We start from the raw sequence: 26,319 nt of genomic DNA on the forward strand, positions 1-26,319 counted from the left end.
AAGGGAGAGATCTGCCTTCCACAGCACCAGAAGGAAGTGAAATGTCACAAGAGAACTGGAGGCCTGGCACTAGGGGCAGGGCAACCCTCAGCATCAATACCCTCCTGGATCTAATGTTTCAGGTCGTGAGAGAGAAGAGGGAGGTCCTCTTCCTAGAGGGTGGCAGCAGGAGGCCACCTCATCATGCAGCCGGGGCACCTCTCTGTTCAGTGTTATCCTCCTCCTTGCCCAATAAGCTGTCTCCTTCCAGGGCCTCACTGTCCTCAACGTCCACACTTCTCTGGAGGCCCATGTCATGGAGAATGTAGCAGACCATCACAATGACCATGATCCTTGCAGGAGGGCATTGGAGAGTGCCACCCGACCGATCCAGGCACCAGATTCGCATCTTATACCCAATGGCCTGCTCAATGGTTGGCCTGCTGAGCAGGTGCTTTGGTTGTTTTACCCTCTGTGCCACTGGGGCTCCCATAGAGGGGCTGGTAGCCAAGGGATTTCCCTTGTGCCCTTGGATCCATCCATGCACTTTAGGAGATGGAGTGAAAATGTGAGGCAACTGGACTGCCGGAGGATGAAGGAGTCATGGCAGCTGCCAGGAAAGCAAATGCACACATAGAGGAAGCTCTTGTTGTGGTAGTGGGCCGTTTGGTCATCGATGGAGTGGAAGCCCTACCTGTTGATGGAACTCACTGGCCAGTCACTGGGTCCCTTTATGGCCATATGGGTACAATCGATGATGCCCTGCATCTGAAGGAGTCCATTCAATGAATCAAAACCCAATGTCCTCTGTGCCAATTCAGGCCAATCTGTATCAAAGTGGGTATAGTCCGTGCCCTTCTGAAAAGGGCATGTGTGACCTGCCTGATGGCCTAATGAGATGCCAACTGCAAGATGGCATCTAAGTCCACAGCTGATCCCTGGAACAACCCAGTTGCATAGAAGGTCAGGGCGATGGAGACCTTGCCGGCTGCAGGTAGGGGCCTGCCATAGGGACCATACGGCCTCAGGTTGTTGTGCCTCAGAGCATACAGGGCCAAGACCATCTGCCTGGATATGCACATGCCTCCTACAGCACTGGTACTCTGTCATTTGCAGGTAGATGACTCTTAGGCTGTGCATCCGATGTCTTGGGTGGTGCCTTCGTCCCCTTACAGCCCAGCACCCCCGTTGTGCTCCTCTGGCTCCTGCTTTCCAGGAGGGTACATATAATGAAGCTCATCCTGGCCGCTCTGTCCAATGTCAGAGTCTCTTGTTCCCATTTGATGTCTCAGGTGTTCTCATGCCAAGCCAAGCTGCTGCAGTGATGCCAGTGGGCTCACTTCCCTATCCGGTCTCATGTCAATCTCCAATGTAATGTTTAACTCCTACATCTGCAACAATATCCTCAGTGAGACACACCTGAGGCAGCTAAGCTTCATTTGATGTCTCTGCTTTAAATTAAATGGCCATTTCCATTGCCCTAATCTCCCTGCACAATGCTCACATCCTCATCATGCTGCTGTGTTTCCCCTATGACATTTTCCCCATTCCCAGCATTTAAAAATTGTTTCCTGAAACTGACAAGCCTGCTAATGAGCTCTTTAATGAGCTCAACAGGCAATTCATTGGAAACAGGCACCCGACCCATTCATCGCCTGCCGGCTGGAGTTTAAAAATAGGATCACATTCCAGAGGCAACGGGACCCAGTGCCGACCTCCGAGAACGTGATCTTCAAATCGCTTGCTGCTTGTTCCCGCTCTCAGCAAAGATTAAAAATCCGGCCCAAGGTTTTCAAAATTTTCCATCACAAATTGCTGAACGTACAAGGTTATAACATTGTAGCATGGAAAACAGGGCAAGCAACTTAACCAATCAGACTGAAGGACTGTGAAATTAACAGAACTGAGTAAGAATCGTAAATTCGAGCAAATGAATTCAATGTGAAATCAGATACAGAAAGAGAAATAAAGATTGGGAAAGAAAGATTGGCTTAATAGAGAGATAGTGGAGAGAGATTGCAGAGGGATCTGGCTGTTCTAGTGCATGAATCGCAAAAGTATGCAGGTACAGCACGTAATTAGGAAAGCTAATAGAATGTTATTTATTGTGAAGGGAATTGAATACAAAAGTAGGGAGGTTATGCTTCAGTTATACAGGGCATTGGTGAGACCACATCTGAAGTATTGGTCTCCTTATTTAAGGAAGGATGTAAATGCTTTGGAAGCAGTTCAAAGAAGGTTTACTAGACTAATACCTGGAATGGGCCGCCTATTTTATGAGGAAAGATTGGACAGGCTAGGCTGATATCCGTTGGAATTTAGAAGAGTAAGAGGCGACTTGATTGAAACATATAAGATCCTGAGGGGTCTTGACAGTGTGGATGTGGAAAGGATGTTTCCCTTTGTGGGAGAATCTAGAACTAGGGGTCACTGTTTAAAAATAAGGGGTCACACATTTAAGACAGAGATGAGGAGATTTTTTTTCTCTCAGAGTCTTAGGAATTCTCTTCCTTAAAAGGCAGTGGAAGCAGACTCATAGAGAGATACAGTACTGAAACAGGCCCTTCAGCCCACTGAGTCTGTGCCAACCATCAACCACCCATTTATACTAATCCTATATTAAAACCATATTCCCTACCACATCCCTACAATTCTCCTACCACCTACCTACTTTAGGGGCAATTTACAATGGCCAATTTACCTATCAACCTGCAAGTCTTTGGCTGTGGGAGGAAACCAGAGCACCCAACAGAAACCCACACAGTCACAGGGAGAACTTGCAAACTCCACACGGGCAGTACCCAGACGCAAACCTGGGTTACTGGAGCTGTGAGGCTGCAGTGCTAACCACTGCACCACTGTGCCTGAACATGTTTAAGGCAGAGGTAGATAGTTTCTTGATAAACAAGGGGGAGAAAGGTTTTCGAAGGTAGGTGGTAATGTGGAGATATCAGGTCAGCCATGAATTTATTGAATGGTGGAGCAGGCTTGAGGGGCCAAGTGGCCTACTCCTGTTCCTAATTCATATGTAGAGATAAGAGCCAGAAGGGAAATGGTAAAACAAAGTTAAATGTTAAATGTTACATAAGAACATAAGAACTAGGAGCAGGAGTAGGCAATTCAGCTGATCTCATCTCGGCCACAACTCCACTTTCCTGCCCATTCTCCATAACCCTTCAACCCATTACTAATTAAAAATCTGTCTCCCTCCTCCTTAAATTTACTCAACTTCCCGGTATTCACCGGACTCTGGGTTAGTGAATTCCACAGACTCACGACCCTTTGAGAGAAGTAATTTCTCCACAGCTCTGTTTTAAATCTGCTACCCCTTATCCTAAAACTATGACCTCTCATTCTAGATTGCCCCACCACAGGAAACATCCTCTCTACGTCTACTTTGTCAATCCCCTTAATCATCTTATATACCTCAATTAGATCTCCTCTCATTCTTCTAAACTCTAGAGAGTAAAGGCCTAATCTGCTCAATCTCTCTTCATAAGTCAAACCCCTCATCTCTGGAATCAATCTAGTGAACATTTTTAAAATCTCTAACAGCAATTAAAACCGAAGGAATGGGACTCCACTCCTGTAATAATGAATTTTCAGAGCCAGAGAGGTTTACTTGCAGCAATTAACACTTATCAATAAAATATATTGCTGAAAATAGAGATATATTTTCGAAGCTTTTCGTCTTTTCACACTGTTACTATGCAGTAGCAACACGTGCGGTGTTCGCCACTAACAGGATGCTGCCGTCAAGCCAAAAAGACATCCTGCCTATCACACAAATGAGTAACGTGATATATGAATTTCAATACCAGTGTGATGCTAGGTATATAGGCCATACAACCCAAAGACTGGCAGAATGTATCAAACAACATGTCCCTTCCACTGTTCGCAACGGGCAAGGTACAGGCTGTACCCAACCAGCCCGTGCTTCTAAAATTCAAAACACAGTGTCCGACATTAGATGTGATCCCGTGATTGGACAACATTTGCTAAATAATCCTCAGTGTGCTAAGAATTACGCTGACAACCAATTTAAGATTGTCAGTAAGGTTTACAGTGTGGCACATTTGCGCGTACTGAAAGCTACATATATTAATACACAGGGCCCTGTTCTTTGCAGACAGAAAGAACATATAAACACATTGCACCTGTTTCAGCTAAACAAAATAAGTGACAGCCATTCGCTGGTTCATTCCTCAGGGCAATGACTTGACCAATCAAAGTCAAGCTACCTGGTTTAAATTTCAAACAAAGCTTGACAGTTAGCTGTTAGTCACCATAAACTGGTGCATTCTCCATGGCAACACCTCTACCAATCAGAGTTCACTTGCAAAACAATCAGCACTCTCTTCTCATAAAGTATAAAGTTGTTGCTTTCCCTTACATTGGTATTCGTACGGATTGTCTTGATGAGTGCAAGACGAAAAGATTTGACAATATGTCTCTATTTTCAGCAATACTCAAGTTCCGTACTACCAAACGACTGTTTTAATAAAATATATGTTATATATGTTTTTTGTGCTAATGGAATTAATAGGAAAACAGAGAAAGGGCTATTTAAATTCTGAAAACATATAGGAACATAGGAGCAGGAGTAGGCCATTCAGCCCATTGAGCCTGCTCCGCCATTCAATATGATCATGGCTGGTCATCCACTTCAATGCCTTTTTCCCACATTACACTCAAATCCCCTTATGTCACTTGTATTTAGAAATCTGTCAATCTCTGCTTTAAACATACTCAATGGCTGAGCTTCCACACCCCTCTGGGGTACAGAATTCCAAAGATTCACAATCTTCTGAGTAAAGAAATTTCTTCTCATCTCTGTCCTAAGTGACATCCCCCTTATTTTGAAATTGTGTCTCCTGGTTCTAGACTCCCCAACCGGGGGAAACATCTTAGCTGCAGCTACCCTGTCTATCCCTTTAAGTATTTTGTAGGTTTCAATGAGATCACCTCTCATTCTTCGAAACTCTAGAGAATACAGGCCCAGTTCCCCCAATATCTCTTCATAAAACAGTCCCACCATCCAGGAACAAGTTTGGTGAACCTTCATTGCACTCCCTCTATGGCAATAATATTCTTCCTCAGATAAGGGGACCAAAACTGCACACAGTACTTGAGGGTGCGTTCTAACCGAGGTTCGATACAATTGAAGCAAGACTTCACTACTCCTGTACTCAAATCCTCTTGTGATAAAGGCTAACATTCCATTAGCCTTCCTAATTGCTTGCTGCAACTGTTAGCTTTCAGTGACTTATCACAGAATCACAGAGTTGTTACAGCACAGATGGAGGCCATTCAGCCCATCATGTCTGTACTGGCTCTCTGAAAGAGCAATTCCCTCAGTCCCATTCCTCTGCCTTCTCCCCGCAACCCTGCACATGCTTCCTTTTCATATAACTGTCTAATTCCCTGTTGAATGCTTCAATTGAACCTGCCTCCACCACTTTCTTAGGCAGCGCATTCCAGAGCTTAACCACTCATAGAGTCATTGACTTATAGAGTCATAGAGTTATACAGCACAGAAACTGGCCCTTCAGCACATCGTGTCTGTGCCAGCCATCAAGCACCTAACTATTCTAGTCCCATTTTCCAGCACTTGGCCCGTAGCCTTGTATGCTATGGCATTTCAAGTGCTCATCTAAATACTTCTTAAATGTTGTGAGGGTTCCTGCCTCTACCACCCCTTCAGGCAGTGTATTCCAGATTCCAACCACCCTCTGGATGAAAAATGTTTCCTCGAATCCCCTCTAAACCTCCTGCCCCTTACCTTAAATCTATGCCCCCTGGTTATTGATCCCTCCGCTAAGGGAAAAAGTCTCTTTCTATCTAACCCATCGATGCCCCTCATAATTTTGTGTACCTCACTCATGTCCCCCTCAGCCTTCTCTGTTGTAAGGAAAACAACCCTAGCATTTTCAGTCTCTTTTCATAGCTGAAATGCTCCAGCCCAGGTAACATCCTGGTGAATCTCCTCTGCACCCTCTCTAGGGCAATCACATCCTTCCTATAGTGTGGTGCCCAGAACTGTACACAGTACTCCAGCTGTGGCCTAACTAGTGTTTTGTACAGCTCCATCATAACCTCCCTGCTCTTATATTCTATGCCACAGCTAATAAAGGCAAGTATCCCAAATGCCTTCCAAACCACCTTATCTACCTCTGCTGCTACCTTCAGTGATCTATGGACAAGTACACCAAGTTCACTCTGACCCTCTGTACTTCCTAGGGTCCTACCATCCATTGTATATTCCCTTGCCTTGTTAGTCCTACCAAAATGCATCACCTCACACTTCTCAGGATTAAATTCCATTTTCCACTGCTCCGCCCATCTTACCAGCCCATCTATATCATCCTGCAATCTAAGGCTTTCCTCCTCACTATTTATGACACTACCAATTTTCGTGTCATCTGCAAACTTACTTATCATACCTCCGATATTTAAGTCTAAATCATTAATGTACACTACAAACAGCAAGGGTCTCAGCACCGATCCCTGTGGTACACCACTGGTCACAGGCTTCCACTCACAAAAACAACCCTCGACCATTACCCTCTGTTTCCTGCCACTAAGCCAATTTTGGATCCAATTTGCCAAATTGCCCTGGATCCCATGGGCTCTTACCTTCTTAACCAATCTCCCATGCAGGACCTTATCAAAAGCCTTACTGAAGTCCATGGAGATTACATCAACTGCTTTACCCTCATCTACGCATCTAGTCACCTCCTCGAAAACTTCAAACAAGTTAGTTAGACACGATTGCCCCCTGACAAAGCCGTGCTGACTATCCCTGATTATTCCATGCCTCTCCAAGTGGAGATTCATCCTGTCCCTCAGAACTTTTTCCAATAGTTTCCCAACCACTAGTGTTAGACTCACCGGCCTGTAATTATCTGGTCTATCTCTGCTACCCTTCTTGAATAATGGTACCACTTTCGCTGTCCTCAGTCCTCTGGCACCTCTCCCATGGCCAGAAGTGATCTGAAAATTTGTGTTTCAGCCCCTGCTATCACCTCCCTTGCCTCACATAACAGCCTGGGATACATCTCATCTGGGCCTGGGGACTTATCCACTTTTAAGCCCGCTAAAACAGCTAATACTTCCTCCCTTTCAATTCTAATATGTTCAAGTATATCGCAATCCCCTCCCTCCCTGTTCTCTACACCTACATCATCATTCTCCACAGTGAAAACAGATGCAAAGTAATTATTTAAAACCTCACCTATGTCCTCTGGCTCCACACACAGATTGCCACTTTGGTTCCTAATGGACCCTACTCTTTTCCTGGTTATCCTCTTGCCCTTAATATACTTATAAAACTCCTTGGGATTTTCCTTTATCTTGCCCACCAATGTTTTTTTATGTCCCCTCTTCGCTCTCCTAATTACTTTTTTAAGTACCCCCCTTAGACTTTCTATACTCCTCTAATGCCTCTGCTGTATTCAGTGCTCTGAATCTGCCATAAGCCTCCTTTTTTTTCCCTGATCCAATACTCTGTATCCCTTGACATCCAAGGTTCCCTGGACTTGATGGTCTTACTCTTCACCTTAACAGGTACATGTTGGCTCTGAACCCTTACTATTTCCTCTTTGAATGACTCCCACTGGTCTGATGTAGAATTTCCTACAAGTAGCTGCTCCCAGTCCACTTTGGCGAGATCCTGTTTTATCAAATTGAAATCGGCCTTCCCCCACTTCAGTACTTTTATTTCTGGCCCGTCTTTGTTCTTTTCCATAATTACCTTAAATCTTACAGAGTTATGGTCACTATCCCCGAAATGCTCCTCCACTGATACTTCTACGACTTGTCCAGCTTCACTCCCTCGGATTAGGTCCTCAACTGCCCCTTCTCTTGTAGGACTTTCTATGTACTAGCTCAAAAAACTCTCCTATATGCATTTTAAGAATTCCTCCCCCTTTAAGCCTTTTGCACTGAGACTATCCCCGTTGATATTCGGTAAGTTGAAATCCCCTACTATTATTACCCTATTATTTTTACACCTCTCTGAGATTTGCCTGCATATCTTTTCCTCTATCTCTCCCTGACTGTTTGGAGGCCAGTAGTGCATGCCCAGCCAAGTGATTGCCCCCTTTTGTTCTTAGGTTCTACCCATATGGCCTCATTAGAGGAACCTTCTAGTATATCATCCCTCCTTACTGCATTAATTGACTCCTTGATCAACAGTGCAATGCCACCTCCTCTTTTATCCCCTCTCCTGTCGTGCCTGAAGATTCTATACCCTGGAATATTGAGTTGCCACTCCTGCCCCTCCCTCAGCCATGTCTCTGTGATAGCAATGATATCATAATCCCAAGTGCTAATCAATGCCCTCAATTCATCTGCCTTATTAGTAAAACTCCTTGCATTAAAGTAAATGCAATCCAGCCTTGCATTTTTCCCTTGTGCCTTGACAGGTCTATATTTGCTCTGCCTTCCAGACTGACTCAGTTTCTCTTCTATATTTGGCTGTGCCTCACCCCCTACTGTACCTCCACTCTGTATCCCATCCCCCTGCCAAATTAGTATTGTGCCTAATACGCACTTACTCTTAAAGAATCCGCAGAATCCGATTGGTGAAAGGCATATCGATATTTTATTCACACACTATATAATCAAATACAAGCTCCCACTACTTGTACAGTATCAAAAATCATCAAAGTACAAGTTCTCACTACTTGTACAGTATACTACCCATCAAGACACGAGGTGATCAGTCTCGGACTTGCGGCTGCTCTTCTGTTCTCTGAGCCCCTGGCTCAGGGTATCTTCTCGAGTGTTCTTCCCCGTGGTTCTTGTACCTTCCCTAGTTTCAGTCAGGGGTTAAATCTTGTTTCCAAGACCCTCCCCTCTTGCTTACTCATAGAGGTCTGGTATACTGACATAATGGTAATTCCTTATTTGGCTCAGTGAGAACCTATTCAAAACTTCACAGTTTCCCATTATCTACTATGAGTCAGATCTTATCTAGTATCCATGATGACCCCCTTTATCTGCTACATGCAAAGACAAGGTCTGGTATCATCAATATGTCTTATCTATACTGTTTACAATTCCTCGGCCATCTGTGTGCTGTGGCCCCGTTCTACTCATACCCCTTATGTTTTAACACATTGTTTATTGTTGTGTGACTAGCCCATTTGTTTTAACTAAGTTTTTATGTATTTTTACTGGGTCTACAGTCCCCCCTTTGATCCTGCAGGGCTATGCCCAAGGGATCACACTCTCATGTCTCTTCGGTAGTACACTTGTGCAATTACAATTTCATTTTCAAAGCAAAAGCATAAGCAGTGTAATGCTAAAGAAAGCACAATTTAAACATCACTATTACATAATCAGTCAATTGTGTGAACATAATACAGTCGCAGTTTCATTCTTAGAGTATGTTGATCATTCATTAATTCATTTTCAGTATATACGAATAGGTTGTACAGTTACCCGCGTGTTACATAGCTAATTGTCTTTCTTTTATAGAGCAAGTTCGAATACTGATTGCCTTTAAGGTAACTGTCCAACCTGCATTCGTACATCCTCTCACATCGCCTAATTAATTTCTTAAGTTTCCAAATTAGGTATGTCACATATATCACCATGATACCCAAAACCACTATCAGGACATGGGAGATAGTGGTTTTGGGTATCATGGGAGATAATTCTAAACGGGGGGTGTATCTGCATGTTTGACCCCCAGTTCCATAAGTCCTCCCACCAGGCAGAATAGCTTATCTCGTCAATCTCATCTTGTAGCATCTTCGACTGCTGTTCCAGATTGTAGAACACTACAGCAATGGCTTCGAGCTGCTGTCTCTCTTTACCCAAGCATGTGGGCAATGGCTGAATAATACATTCATATTCCCTGAGGTAATTTGTCAAATCCTCCTTAATACTTTCTGTCACAGTTATCGTTTCGGTCTTTCATTTATGTATGTCAACCAACTCCATCTTCCCTACTCGGGTTGGTATTTGTGGGTTGAAACAAAACGTACTGTTGCTTACCGGCCAAGTCTGGTTACGTCCATGCTGGTATTCCTCCACCGTGGTGGTTAAGCAATATCTCCCCTTTCCCATATAGGCCATATGGGTAGCCCTGACAATGCTTTCCTAGTTTCCATGGTGCAATTTACAGTTGCATTAAATCCACATTTTGATTCTGCTGTTTTATATATAGGATGAGGACGTATGACCACCTAGTTTTCCAGACTACACTCAGACAATGTTGTTCCAACTACCTCTTTTCCAATTTCCACAACATAGGGTAAAATATTTATGTAATCTTTTCCCCTTATCACCCCTATATTTTCTACTTTGTATAATTGCATCCCTAACTTATCTCTCAGAATTACAAGTATTCCCAATACTACTCCAATACTCATAGATCTTGTACTTACACACTCCTGACCCTTCCATACCGTAACAAGTTTTCTAAGTTGCCACCTGGTAATTTTATCATTTGTCTGACTAGCTAAGTACTCCAACTGGGTGTCATTGATCCAAACTGGTACCTGTCCCACATCAATTTGCCTCAAATTTTCTCGAGTTTGTTCTAACATCCATGAATCATATGTACTGCAAACACTTTCATTATTTGAAATGTCATGGACCTCCTTTACCTTTTCTATTGTATCATTAATAGTGTGAGCATGACCTTCCAGTACTCTAACTAGTCCTGTCACTGTTTTCGTCAGATCCTGTCCAACTTTAGCTACACCACTCTGTTTATTTTGTTCCTTTTTCAAAATATCCTTTAGGAGCTGACTGAGAGTTCTAACCATCTGGTCCACATTTTCCAAATCTATAGTATTAACTATTGAAGTTTCTGTATTTAAGACTGTGGCTACGTCATTCACTGAACTACGTTTACGTCTCTTTCCCTTTATTATTCCCTCATTACCAAATTCTTGTCTCAGCAATTTTAGTTTAGTTTAGAGATACAGCACTGAAGTAGTACCTTATACAACTCTCGGGTCTTCTCAGGGCACCAGCCAGGTAGCTGGATATCTGAGATATTTAATATTACCGGTACCAACTCATGCTGTATATTATCATAGACAATTTTATTAGTTTTTATTATCGCAAGTCCATTTTCTGGTCCTGCAGTTAAGGCAGGGCAAGGGAGATCAGTCACTTGTGGCTGCTGGATTGTAACGCTATTCGTTAGTAATCTGGATGTGGGGTTAACCGTTGTGGTTGGAGCTTCTAGCCCGATTACACTCATGACCTGGAGTAGGAACTGTCCTTTTTTATTTTTCCCAACACATTGGAACCAATAAACCCTATCACTGTGTGGCTTCACACACAGTGATCGGTTCTTACAGTCTTGATCATCGCATTCCCATACAGGAAATTTGGGACCCCCTGGTGGGTCCCGTAAGGGACATTCGAGACATACCCACTGTCCAATAGTAACATTTACAAAAGAAGCCCACTGCTCGTCCCCAACTTCCCGTAGCCCCTGATAGTTGCCATGTACTTCTACCGGTCGGACGATGTCATCTGAATGTCCTCCCCCGAACCAGTTCCCGTTACAGCACTTGATGTTGAACGGTCTGTCATCCTCCTTCATCTGCTCTTATTTACAGTTCTGATTAGTGTAACCCAACTGGGTCAAACTCATCATCACTTATATGGATTAATCGACTCCGTACCCCTTGTTCTGACGGACCACTACCCTCTGGTTTCCCCATTCGCCTCCACTCTGTCTGAAGGTGTGGTTTAAGTTGCTTCCTTTTTGAACGGACAGCTGGTTCCACATTTAATTTCTCTGTTTTGATGCTACCTTTTTGAACTTCTGTGGCTCCAGAGGAAGTGGCTTTCCCTGGATCCTCTAGAAACATTCCCTGGAATGCAAAATTTAAGTTTTCCATATCATCCTCTTAGAACTGAGGATTCTGATCCTGTCCATTTCCTCCATGGGTGGGAGCGTTTCCCACTTGCCCATCTCTACCACTCCGAGTGCGTCTAACTGTACATGGTGTTGATGGCTATTCTGTTTTCCTAATAGTTTAAGTTGGTTCACATGGTACCAGCGTGCCCTGTCCTTCTCCATCATTACCTTGTACACCGACGGCTGGCTTTATCCATGATACGGTATGGCCCAACGTATTTTGGGGACAAGAAAGTTCCTGTCTGTTGGATTCGGACCATAACTTGTTGCCCCACATCTAGTTCTACCGTCTTTATCTTTCCATCAAGATATGCCTTACTCTGTTTCCGTTTCCGTCCCATTTGTACCGCTGCTATCTTCTGAGTTGCCCATAAGTGCTCCAATAACTGATTCATAAATTTCTCATGGGTTAGGGCAGTTATCTCAGGTTCAGAAAGATCTAACCCCAACAATGTTTCTATCCCTCGCATTTGTCGCCCTGTCATTAGGGCATGGGGGGTAAATCCAGCTGAGCTGGATACCTTGTTTCTGATTACCATCAGGACATAGGGTAGGACTTTATACCAGATGGAATTATTTTGCTGTACTGTCTTTCTCGACATTCCCTTTAAAGTCCTGTTCATTCTTTCTACTATCCCACTTGACTGAGGGCGATAAGCTATATGGAATTTCTGATCAATCCCCAACATAGTCATCACACTCTGCATCACTTCAGCAGTGAAGTGAGACCCTTGATCTGATTCTATGCTTCGAGGCAATCCCCATCTAGTAAAAACATGCTGCACTAAAATATCAGCAGTTACCCGTGCTCTGTTAGTCTTTGTGGGAAAAGCCTCTACCCATTTAGTGAAAGTATCAATAATCACCAATACATATTTAAATCCTCCCCTGCATGGAGGCAATGGCCCCACATAATCAATCTGCAGATTTGTCCACGGCCCTTCTACCGGACGTTTGTGTTGTAATTCTCCTTTCTGTGCATACTGGTCTAGATTATTTTGAGCACAAACCAAACAGTTTTCCACATAATGCTTCACATCTTCCCCCATGCCTGGCCACCAACACAATTCCTTTATTCGACCTTCTGTAGCCTCCACCCCTTGGTGTCCTTGTACATCATGACATTGATTAAAATGATTTGATTTCTATCCTGTATCAGCACTACATATTTTCCTTCCTTCAGTACCACTCCTGTCTCTGTCTGTATCTTTGACTTCCAGCTAGAATACTCTTCTGGCCATTTCTCTCCCTTCTGTATCTGTTTTAGTATGGGATCTTGGCTTTGTGCCTCTACCAGATCTTCAATCTTAAGCTGGGCGACTATCACTGCGCTTATGGGGTTCATGTCAACTCCCCTCGGATCCCAATATTTCCCTGCTTTCGCTCCCATCTTTGCTAACCCATCGGCCCTCTTATTTCCTTCGGGACTCTCTTTGCTATGAGCCTTTACTTTAATGATCCCGTACTGACCTTCCCCTTTTCTTGCTGCATTTACTATCCTCTGCAGTAAGAGGGCAGAGGGCAAAGGCTTTCCATCTGCCGACATAAAACCTCTCGCTTCCCACAGAGGTTAAACTGTTACGCACATACATACTATCAGAATAAATGTCAACTGGTGGGGGAAACATGTGTGGTTGTGTCACGACAAAAGCGACCGCAGCTAAAGAACAAAGAAAATTACAGCACAGGAACAGGCCCTTCGGCCCTACAAGCCTGCGCCGCTCCAGATCCTCTATCCAAACCTGTTGCCTATTTTCTAAGGGTCTGTATCTCTTTTCTTCCTGCCCATTCATGTATCTGTCTAGATACATCTTAAAAGACGCTATCGTGCCCGCGTCTACCACCTCCGCTGGCAACGCATTCCAGGCACCCACCACCCTCTGCGTAAAGAACTTTCCACGCATATCCCCCCTAAACTTTTCCCCTCTCACTTTGAACTCGTGACCCCTAGTAATTGAATCCCCCACTCTGGGAAAAAGCTTCTTGCTATCCACCCTGTCTATACCTCTCATGATTTTGTACACCTCAATCAGGTCCCCCCTCAACCTTCGTCTTTCTAATGAAAATAATCCTAATCTACTCAACCTCTCTTCATAGCTAGCGCCCTCCATACCAGGCAACATCCTGGTGAACCTCCTCTGCACCCTCTCCAAAGCATCTACATCCTTTTGGTAATGTGGCGACCAGAACTGCACGCAGTATTCCAAATGTGGCCGAACCAAAGTCTTATACAACTGTAACATGACCTGGCAACTCTTGTACTCAATACCCCGTCCGATGCGGGAAAGCATGCCATATGCCTTCTTGACCACTCTATTGACCTGCGTTGCCACCTTCAGGGAACAATGGACCTGAACACCCAAATCTCTCTGTACATCAATTTTCCCCAGGACTTTTCCATTTATTGTATAGTTCACTCTTGAATTGGATCTTCCAAAATGCATCACCTCGCATTTGCCCTGATTGAACTCCATCTGCCATTTCTCTGCCCAACTCTCCAATCTATCTATATTCTGCTGTATTCTCTGACAGTCCCCTTCACTATCTGCTACTCCACCAATCTTAGTGTCGTCTACAAAGTTGCTAATCAGACCACCTATACTTTCCTCCAAATCATTTATGTATATCACAAACAACAGTGGTCCCAGCACGGATCCCTGTGGAACACCACTGGTCACACGTCTCCATTTTGAGAAACTCCCTTCCACTGCTACTCTCTGTCTCCTGTTGCCCAGCCAGTTCTTTATCCATCTAGCTAGTACACCCTGGACCCCATGCGACTTCACTTTTTCCATCAGCCTACCATGGGGAACCTTATCAAACGCCTTACTGAAGTCCATGTATATGACATATACAGCCCTTCCCTCAACAATCAACTTTGTCACTTCCTCAAAGAATTCTATTAAGTTGGTAAGACATGACCGTCCCTGCACAAAATCACATTGCCTATCAATGATAAGCCCATTTTCTTCCAAATGGGAATAGATCCTATCCCTCAGTACCTTCTCCAGCAGCTTCCCTACCACTGACGTCAGGCTCACCGGTCTATAATTACCTGGATTATCTCTGCTACCTTTCTTAAACAAGGGGACAACATTAGCAATTCTCCAGTCCTCCAGGACCTCACCCGTATTTAAGGATGCTGCAAAGATATCTGTTAAGGCCCCAGCTATTTCCTCTCTCGCTTCCCTCAGTAACCTGGGATAGATCCCATCCGGACCTGGGGACTTGTCCACCTTAATGCCTTTTAGAATACCCAACACTTCCTCCCTCCTTATGCCGACTTGACCTAGAGTAATCAAACATCTGTCCCTAACCTCAACACCCGTCATGTCCCTCTCCTCGGTGAATGCAAAGTACTCGTTTAGAATCTCACCCATTTTTTCTGGCTCCACGCATAATTTTCCTCCTTTGTCCTTGAGTGGGCCAATCCTTTCTCTAGTTACCCTCTTGCTCCTTATATATGAATAAAAGGCTTTGGGGTTTTCCTTAACCCAGTTTGCGAAAGATATTTCATGACCCCTTTTAGCCCTCTTAATTCCTCGTTTCAGATTGGCCCTACATTCCCGATATTCTTCCAAAGCTTCGTCTTTCTTCAACCGCCTAGACCTTATGTATGCTTCCTTTTTCCTCTTAGCTAGTTTCACAATTTCACCTGTCATCCATGGTTCCCTAATCTTGCCATTTCTATCCCTCATTTTCACAGGAACATGTCTCTCCTGCACGCTAATCAACCTCTCTTTAAAAGCCTCCCACATATCAAATGTGGATTTATCTTCAAACAGCTGCTCCCAATCTATATTCCCCAGCCCCTGCCGAATTTTGGTATAGTTGGCCTTCCCCCAATTTAGCACTCTTCCTTTAGGACCACTCTCGTCTTTGTCCATGAGTATTCTAAAACTTACGGAATTGTGATCACTATTCCCAAAGTAGTCCCCTACTGAAACTTCAACCATCTGGCCGGGCTCATTCCCCAACACCAGGTCCAGTATGGCCCCTTCCCGAGTTGGACTATTTACATACTGCTCTAGAAAAGCCTCCTGGATGCTCCTTACAAATTCTGCTCCATCTAGACCTCTAACACTAAGTGAATCCCAGTCAATGTTGGGAAAATTAAAATCTCCTATCACCACCACCCTGTTGCTCCTACATCTTTCCATAATCTGTTTACATATTTGTACCTCTATCTCATGCTCGCTGTTGGGAGGCCTGTAGTACAGCCCCAACATTGTTACCGCACCCTTCCTATTTCTGAGTTCTGCCCATATTGCCTCACTGCTCGAGTCCTCCACAGTGCCCTCCTTCAGCACAGCTGTGATATCCTCTTTGACCAGTAATGCAACTCCTCCACCCCTTTTACCTCCCTCTCTATCCCGCCTGAAGCATCGATATCCTGGGATATTTAGTTGCCAATCGTGCCCTTCCCTCAACCAAGTCTCAGTAATAGCAATAACATCATACTCCCAGGTACTAATCCAAGCCCTAAGTTCATCTGCCTTACCTACTACACTTCTTGCATTAAAACAAATGCACCTCAGACCACCAGTCCCTTTGCGTTCATCATCTGTTCCCTGCCTACTCTTCCCCTTAGTCACGCTGACTTCATTATCTAGTTCCTTACAGGCTTTAGTTACTACCTCCTTACTGTCCACTGACCTCCTCATTTGGTTCCCGTCCCCCTGCCACATTAGTTTAAACCCTCCCCAACAGCGTTAGCAAAAGCAACCCCAAGGACATTGGTTCCAGTCCGGCCCAGGTGTAGACCGTCCAATTTGTAATAGTCCCACCTCCCCCAGAACCGGTCCCAATGTCCCAAAAATCTGAACCCCTCCCTCCAGCACCATCTCTCAAGCCACGCATTCATCCTGACTATTCTTTCATTTCTACTCTGACTATCACGTGGCACTGGTAGCAATCCTGAGATTACTACCTCTGAGGTCCTACTTTTTAACTTGGCTCCTCACTCCTTAAATTCTGCTTGTAGGACCTCATCCTGTTTTTTACCTATATCATTGGTGCCTATGTGCACAACGACAACTGACTGTTCACCCTCCCCCTTCAGAATGTCCTGCAGCCGATCTGAGACATCCTTGACCCGTGCACCTGAGAGGCAACATACCATTCGGGAGTCTCGTTTTCGACCACAGAACCGCCTATCTACTCCCCTTACAATCGAATCCCCTATGACTATAGCCCTTCCACTCTTTTTCCCACCCTTCTGAACAGCAGAGCCAGCCACGGTGCCATGAACCTGGCTACCGCTGCCTTCCCCTGGTGAGCCATCTCCCCCAACAGTATCCAAAACGGTATACCTGTTTTGGAGGGAGATGACCGCAGGGGACACCTGCGCTGCCTTCCTGCTCTTTCTCTGCCTTTTGGTCACCCATTTCCTTTCTCCCTCAGCAATCCTAATCTGCGGTGTGACCAATTCGCTAAACGTGCTATCCACGACCTCCTCAGCATCGCGGATGCTCCAAAGTGAGTCCATCCGCAGCTCCAGAGCTGTCATGCGGTCTAACAAGAGCTGCAGCTGGACACACTTCCAGCACGTGAAGGAGTCAGGGACATCAGTCGTGTCCCTGAGCTCCCACATTGAGCAAGAGGAGCATAACACGGGTCTGAGATCTCCTGCCATTTTTAATCTTAAGCTTAACTTAGTCTTAACTTAGATAAATGAAAAAGGAACGAAAAGTTTTTACCAATCACACGAGAAAGAAAAAGAAATAGAAAAAGCCTTACCTTACCTACACACCACCGAGTCCTTTTTTTGGTTAGAGGAGGAGGGTGGGTGGGAGACACTACAGGTGTAGTGTCTCGGGTTCAGCCGCTGCACAAATATATAGGACTTACTTACCCAGCTGCCACCTCGCTCTCCCTGTCGCCGCTGCAAGAAGAAGAAGCTAGTTCTGCACCCTGCGCACTTAGACTCGTGGGTAACTGTAAGGCAATATCTTTACTAGGTGTTCCATTATGATCCTGTACATGTAATCCACATCCTGTCTGCCTAATCCCGTCCTCCACTGTAGAGGAACCGTCAACAAAAATTTTTCATGCTGGTTTGATTTCTGGCTCTTTCCCATGTACACCCCCAATGATTTTGACACAAAAGCTCTCTTGAGGGCTTTTGCTGTCAAAACGTGACACTCATGTGGTTCGCCCTGGTAGACTAAATTATCTGCCAGGCACGTAGTAGATCTTGCCTTTTTTACTGAAATGTCTCTGCCTTGCAAAAGTAAGGTCCACCGAGCAATACGATTCTGACTAACACTACCGTCCTTCAGCCGTCCATCCAATAACTACTGGATAGGCGTGTGTTCAGTTAGAGTGTTTACGGGGCTGAGGCTGACAATATAAGTAAAATGTTGAACAGCCCAGAAGACGGACAGCAAATGCTTTTCACACACTGTAAAAGCTCGTTCTACTGAAGTTAACAAGCGAGATGCGTACGCCACTGGACAAAATCAACCATGTTTTTCCTGAAGCAATACCGCTGATAAGGTAGTATCTGTGGCAGCAACCTCAAGGGCAGAGGGTAGGGATGGGTCCGGCACCTGTAACGCCCAGGCTGTAACTAGTGCCTGTTTTAATTCTGCAACTGCTGATGTACACTCTGGTTCCATACCCACTCAGGGTTCTTTTTCAGGAGATCATATAAAGGGGCTGCCTTTAAGGCAAATCCATCAATATGGTTCCTGCAATACCCAATAAGGCCCAAAAATGATCTTAGAGCTTTACTATCTTGCGGGAGGGGAAGTTCGAGGATTGTCTGTACTCACTTTTGCTCTATCTCATGCTTTCCCTGTGTTATCAATATTCCCAAATAAGAAACCTTTTCTTTCAATATCTGTGCCTTTTTCAGGTTCACTTTCACTCCGACCTTCCAAAGGAGTTGAAGGAGTTCCTCCAGTAGCTCTAAATGCTCTTCCTTACTCTCCGTTGGGAGTAATAGGTCATCCACATATTGGATCAAACATTCTGATCGGGAGAAAGGACATAACCCTTTTGCCAACCACTGGTGGAATATTGATGGACCATTATGAAATCCCTGGGGGAGACACGTCCAGGTGTACTGTTGTCCCTGGAATGTAAACGCAAATTTATATTGACACTCTTGTGCCAGTGGTATGGACCAGAACCCGTTGCTAATATCCAACACTTAGATTGGGAGCTGCTTCGTTATCGTTGCAGGGCTTGTAGCAACAGTAGGTGCTGTCAAGGCCGTGATCTTATTTAATTCTCGATAGTCAATCGTCAATAGCCACGATCCATCTGGTTTACGGATGGGCCAATTAGGAGAGTTATTGGTGGATGCCACTGGTCTTAATACCCTCTATTGTAGGAGACTATCAATGACCTTCCTTAACTCTACCTCCACCTATTTGGGGAACCCATACTATTCTGGGGTTGATGATCTGGCCCCTCAACTCGGACGTCCACTGTCATCCATCCGCAATCATGCTTGTGAGTTGCAAACACCGAACGGTGTTTTTCAATAATTTGCTGCACAGCTACGTCAGCAGTCATGTCCTCTGGGTTTAACCACAATTCTTCCATCGCGCAGATTCTCTGTGTATTGACCCATTTGGATCATACCAGAGAAACCCTGCACGTTCGGCATCTTCCAAAGAACAAAAAAGAACAAAGAACAGTACAGCACAGGAACAGGCCATTCGGCCCTCCAAGCCTGAGCCGATCTTGATACCTGCCGAAACTAAAACATTCTGCACTTCCGGGGTCCGTATCCCTCTATTCCCATTCTATTCATGTATTTGTCAAGATGCCTCTTAAACGTCTCTATGGTACCTGCTTCCACCACCTCCCCCAGCAACAAGTTCCAGGCACTCACCACCCTCTGTGTAAAGAACTTGCCTCGCACATCCCCTCTAAACTTTACCCCTCTCACCTTAAACCTATGTCCCCTAGTAACTGACTCTTCCACCCTGGGAAAAAGCTTCTGACTATCCACTCTGTCCATGCCGCTTATAACTTTGTAAACCTCTATCATGTCGCCCCTCCACCTCCATCGTTCCAGTGAAAACAATCCGAGTTTATCCAACCTCTCCTCATAGCTAATGCCCTCCAGACCAGGCAACATCCTGGTAAACCTCTTCTGTACCCTCTCCAAAGCCTCCACGTCCTTCTGGTAGTGTGGCGGCCAGAATTGCACGCAATATTCTAAGTGTGGCCTAACTAAAGTTCTGTACAGCTGCAGCATGACTTGCCTATTTTTATACTCTATGCCCCGACCGATGAGGGCAAGCATGCCGTATGCCTTCTTGACTACCTTAACCACCTGCGTTGCCACTTTCAGTGACCTGTGGACCTGTACGCCCAGATCTCTCTGCCTGTCAATACTCCTAAGGGTTCTGCCATTTACTGTATACTTCCCACCTGCATTAGACCTTCCAAAATGCATTACCTCACACTTGTCCGAATTAAACTCCATCTGCCATTTCTCCGCCCAAGTCTCCAACCGATCTATATCCTGCTGTATCCTCTGACAATCCTCATCACTGACCGCAACTCCACCAACCTTTGCGTCGTCTGCAAACTTACTAATCAGACCAGCTACATTTTCCTCCAAATCATTTATATATACTATAAACAGCAAAGGTCCCAGCACTGATCCCTGCGGAACACCACTAGTCACATCCCTCCATTCAGAAAAGCACCCTTCCACTGCTACCCTCTGTCTTCTATGACCGAGCCAGTTCTGTATCCATCTTGCCAGCTCCCCTCTGATCCCATGTGACTTCACCTTTTGTATCAGTCTGCCATGAGGGACCTTGTCAAAGGCTTTACTGAAGTCCATATAGATTGGAGGAAAGTATAGGTGGTCTGATTAGCAAGTTTGCAGACAACACTAAGATTGGTGGAGTAGCAGATAGTGAAGGGGACTGTCAGAGAATACAGCAGAATATAGATAGACTGGAGAGTTGGGCAGAGAAATGGCAGATGGAGTTCAATCAGGGCAAATGCGAGGTGATGCATTTTGGAAGATCCAATTCAAGAGTGAACTATACAGTAAATAGAAAAGTCCTGGGGAAAATTGATGTACAGAGAGATTTGGGTGTTCAGGTCCATTGTTCCCTGAAGGTGGCAACGCAGGTCAATAGAGTGGTCAAGAAGGCATACGGCATGCTTTCCCGCATCGGACGGGGTATTGAGTACAAGAGTTGGCAGGTCATGTTACAGTTGTATAGGACTTTGGTTTGGCCACATTTGGAATACTGCGTGCAGTTCTGGTCGCCACATTACCAAAAGGATGTGGATGCTTTGGAGAGGGTGCAGAGGAGGTTCACCAGGATGTTGCCTGGTATGGAGGGCGCTAGCTATGAAGAGAGGTTGAGTAGATTAGGATTATTTTCATTAGAAAGACGGAGGTTGAGGGGGGACCTGATTGAGGTGTACAAAATCATGAGAGGTATAGACCGGGTGGATAGCAAGAAGCTTTTTCCCAGAGTGGGGGATTCAATTACAAGGGGACACGAGTTCAAAGTGAAAGGGGAAAAGTTTAGGGGGGATATGCGTGGAAAGTTCTTTACGCAGAGGGTGGTAGGTGCATGGAACGCATTGCCAGCGGAGGTGGTAGACGCGGGCACGATAGCGTCTTTTAAGATGTATCTCGACAGATACATGAATGGGCAGGAAGTAAAGAGATACAGACCCTTAGAAAATAGGCGACAGGTTTAGATAGAGCATTTGGATCGGCGTAGGCCGATTTTCTTTGTTCTTTGTTCTTTGTTCTTTGTATAACATCCACTGCCCTTCCTTCATCAATCATCTTTGTCACTTCCTCAAAAAACTCAATCAAATTTGTGAGACACGACCTCCCCTTCACAAAACCGTGCTGCCTCTCGCTAATAATATCCATTTGTTTCCAAATGGGAGTAAATCCTGTCCCTCTGGCTCCACACATAGATTCCCTTCTCTGTCCTTGAGTGGGCCAACCCTTTCCCTAGTTACCCTCTTGCTCTTTATAGATGTATAAAAAGCCTTCGGATTTTCCTTAATCCTGTTTGCCAATGACTTCTCATAACCCCCTTTAGCCCTCCTGACTCCTTGCTTCAGTTCCTTCCTACTGTCTTTATATTCCTCAAGGGATTCGTCTGTCCCTAGCCTTCCAGCCCTTACGAATGCTTCCTTTTTCTTTTTGATGAGGCTCACAATATCCCGTGTTATCCAAGGTTCCCGAAACTTACCAAACTTATCCTTCTTCCTCACAGGAACATGCTGGTCCTGGATTCTAATCAACTGACGTTTGAAAGACTCCCACATGTCAGATGTTGATTTACCCTCAAACAGCCACCCCCAATCTAAATTCTTCAGTTCCTGCCTAATATTGTTATAATCAGCCTTCCCCCAATTTAGCACCTTCACCCGAGGACTACTCTTATCCTTATCCACAAGTACCTTAAAACTTATGGAATTATGGTCACTGTTCCCAAAATGCTCCCCTACTGAAACTTCGACCACCTGGCCAGGCTCATTCCCCATTACCAGGTCCAGTACGGCCCCATCCCTAGTTGGACTATCTACATATTGTTTCAAGAAGCCCTCCTGGATGCTCCTTACAAATTCTGCCCCATCCAAGCCCCTCGCACTAAGTGAGTCCCAGTCAATATAGGGGAAGTTAAAATCACCCACCACTACAACCCTGTTACCTTTACATCTTTCCAAAATCTGTCTACATATCTGCTCCTCTACCTCCCACTGGCCTTTGGGAGGCCTGTAGTAAACCCCCAACATCGTGACTGCACCCTTCCTATTCCTGAGCTCCACCCATATTGCCTCGCTGCATGACCCCTCCGAGATGTCCTCCCGCAGTACAGCTGTGATATTCTCCTTAACCAGTAATGCAACTCCCCCACCCCTTTTACATCCCCCTCTATCCCGCCTGAAGCTTCTAAATCCTGGAACATTTAGCTGCCAATCCTGTCCTTCCCTCAACCAAGTCTCTGTAATAGCAACAACATCATAGTTCCAAGTACTAATCCAAGCTCTAAGTTCATCTGCCTTACCTGTTATACTTCTTGCATTGAAACAAATGCACTTCAGACCACCAGTCCCGCTGTTCTCCGCAACATCTCCCTGCCTGTTCTTCCTTTTAGTCTTACTGGCCTTATTTACTAGTTCCCCTTCATTTATTTCACTTGCTGTCCTACTGCTCTGGTTCCCACCCCCCTGCCACACTAGCTTAAACGCTCCCGAGTGACGCTAGCAAACCTCGCAGCCAGGATACTTGTGCCCCTCCAGTTTAGATGCAACCCGTCCTTCTTGTACAGGTCCCATCTGTCCCTGAAGAGATCCCAATGGTCCAGATATCTGAAACCCTCCCTTCTACACCAGCTGTTCACCCACGTGTTTAGCTGCACTATCTTCCTATTTCTAGCCTCACTGGCACGTGGCACAGGGAGTAATGCCGAGATTACAACCCTAGAGGTCCTGTCTTTTAACTTTCTACCTAACTCCCTGAACTCCCCCTGCAGGACCTCATCAGTCTTCCTGCCTATGTCGTTGGTACCGATGTGTACCACAACCTCTGGTTGTTCACCCTCCCCCTTCAAAATGCCCTCTGTCCGTTCAGAGACATCCTTGACCCTGGCACCAGGGAGGCAACATACCATCTTGGAGTCTCTTTCCCGTCCACAGAAGCGCCTATCTGTGCCCCTGACTATAGAGTCCCCTATAACTATTGCTCTTCTGCACTTTGTCCCTCCCTGCTGAACAACAGTGCCAGTCATGGTGCCACTGCTCTGGCTGCTGCTGTTTTCCCCTGATAGGCCATCCCCCCGGACAGTATCCAAAACGGTATACTTGTTCGAGAGGGGGATAGCCACAGGGGATTCCTACACTGACTGCCTGCCCCTTCTAGCGGTCACCCATCTATCTGCCTGCACCTTGGGTGTAACCACTTCTCTAAAACTCCTGTCTATGACACTTTCTGCCACTTGCGTGCTCCTAAGTGCATCCTGTTGCCGCTCCAACTGATCCATGTGGTCTGTGAGGAGCTGCAACTGGGTACGCTTCCTACAGATGTAGTCGCCCGGAACACTGAAAGCGTCACGGACTTCCCACATCTCACAGGTGAAGCACTTCACCCCTCTAACTGTCATTTTGAGCACTAATTAGTTCATTAATATAACGGTCGTCAGTACCTTGCTCTATGGCAGCGAAGCCTGGACAACGTATGTCAGCCAAGAGCGACGTCTCAATTCATTCCATCTTCGCTGCCTCCGGAGAATACTTGGCATCAGGTGGCAGGACCTTATCTCCAACACAGAAGTCCTCGAGGCGGCCAATATCCCCAGCTTGTACACACTACTGAGTCAGCGGCGCTTGAGATGGCTTGGCCATGTGAGCCGCATGGAAGATGGCAGGATCCCCAAAGATACATTGTACAGCGAGCTCGCCACTGTTATCAGACCCACCGACCGTCCATGTCTCCACTTCAAAGACGTCTGCAAACGCGACATGAAGTCCTGTGACATTGATTACAAATCGTGGGAGTCAGTTGCCAGCGTTCGCCAGAGCTGGCAGGCAGTCATTAAGGCGGGGCTAAAGTGTGGCGAGTCGAAGAGACTTAGCAGTTGGCAGGAAAAAAGACAAAAGTGCAAGGGGAGAGCCAACTGTGTAACAGCCCCGACAATCACATTTTTCTGCAGCACCTGTGGAAGAGCCTGTCACTCTAGAATTGGCCTTTATAGCCACTCCAGGCGCTGCTCCACAAACCACTGACCACCTCCAGGCGCTTACCCATTGTCTCCCGAGACAAGGAGGCCAAAGAAGAATATAAAATAAATATATACTTATTAAATCCTTACTAAATTGTTATAATTAACTATATGGTCCCTAGTGCTAGATTTCTACTATAAATATTAAATGCTAACTAAATACAGTAATCTCCTCCCTCTGGTTTAGTTACTCTACTTATTAATTGTTTAATTAAGGGTTTTAATCAATTTTTACCAATGTTTTATTTTCAAATTCAGTACAAATTCCCTACCAGCCAATCAGATCACAGTTTTCCTGTGACGTCACTTTTCAGTTTTTTTTACCAGAGGTAAGTTTTTTATACTTACCGGTCCGGAATTCCTCCCTCCGAGAATGTAGGCCACGAATCCCCGAGGTAAATTTTTTATATTTACCGGTCCGGAACTCCTCCCTCCGAGTCTTCTCTGAGAATGCAACAATTCACCGGATCAAAAGACAAACCTTGTTTTCTCATTACATCTGATCCCAAAATGTTCTCCATCGATCGTCCCAACTTGACGATCACACATGTAGGGTTAAAACAATAATTTCCAAATCTGAATAGTAATCCCTGTTTGAATGTGGCCTGTAAAGCCACTTTACATCACTTTATTCTGGGTATGCCAAGAGGCGTCTGTTCCTTTAGATTAGTTCAGGACCGTCCGGGAGCCACCGGTATTCCACAAAAACATAATGAGGCGGCCTCCTACCTCACTTTTCACCACCGATTGCCCAAACGGATCCCACCCCCCTTTGCAAACCCACTGCACCGAGGCCTGGCCTTCCCAAACAGTATCTCAGTCAGAATTCCAGGTAACCGACTTGGTTAACTCTTCCTTCTGTCCAGTTCTTCTCCGGATTTCACTAACAGGAGCCATAGGATGGTATCGACCACCCCCGTGCTCCTGCTGCTGAGCCACCGGTCTCCTGGCTCCTTCCAAAGGCAACGGAGGGTACAGGGACGGCACTCCTGGTTCTCCTTCCCTTATATGTCGCCGGGGTGCCGTACAATCACGAACAAAATGTCCTTGCTTCTTGCAATTAAAACATCTGCCAATTATGGGCAAGGGGGAATTGTTCCTGGCCATCGCTTTACCTCGCCCTACTTGTTCTTCATAAGGGGGTGGTGGTGGTACCCTAGTTGTGCTACCTCGACCTTTCCTGGGCCCCTCATTTCTCCATACTGTGCCCGGTCCCCTTGGGTGAAAGGTGCTGATTTTGCCCTTTCCCTTGTCTTTATCTTTTTCCTGTTTTCCCAGGCCTTTTTCCCAGACACGGGTCATACGTTGGAGAGTCCACTGTTCGGTGTGGGTTTGGTCTTCCGAATCATAACTCTCACATGCATTCTGACTACTCTCATTAGAATGAGCTATCAATGTGCGCACCCATCTAGATGTGTTATTTCCAAGATTAGTTCTGTCTAGTCCGGGCCCATAAACTCCATTGAAATTATTCCATAATCGATTGGTAAATGCCATTGGATGTTCATTCGACCCCTGCCAGCACCTATGCAAGCCTTCTGTGGGATCCCCTTTATTACACCCTGATGCTGCCAATAATGCTGCCTTCATTTCATCTGGGGTACCCTCGCCCCCTTGCTTTGCTTGTGGCAATGCAGAGAAGAGTATGGGATCTAAACACATTCCCAATAGTTTCACCTCTTCTCTATTGTCCAATCTGTGTAGAGCCCGTAA

Source organism: Heterodontus francisci, chromosome 10 (genome assembly GCF_036365525.1).
Source record: "Heterodontus francisci isolate sHetFra1 chromosome 10, sHetFra1.hap1, whole genome shotgun sequence".
Classification (NCBI taxonomy): Eukaryota; Metazoa; Chordata; class Chondrichthyes; order Heterodontiformes; family Heterodontidae; genus Heterodontus; species Heterodontus francisci.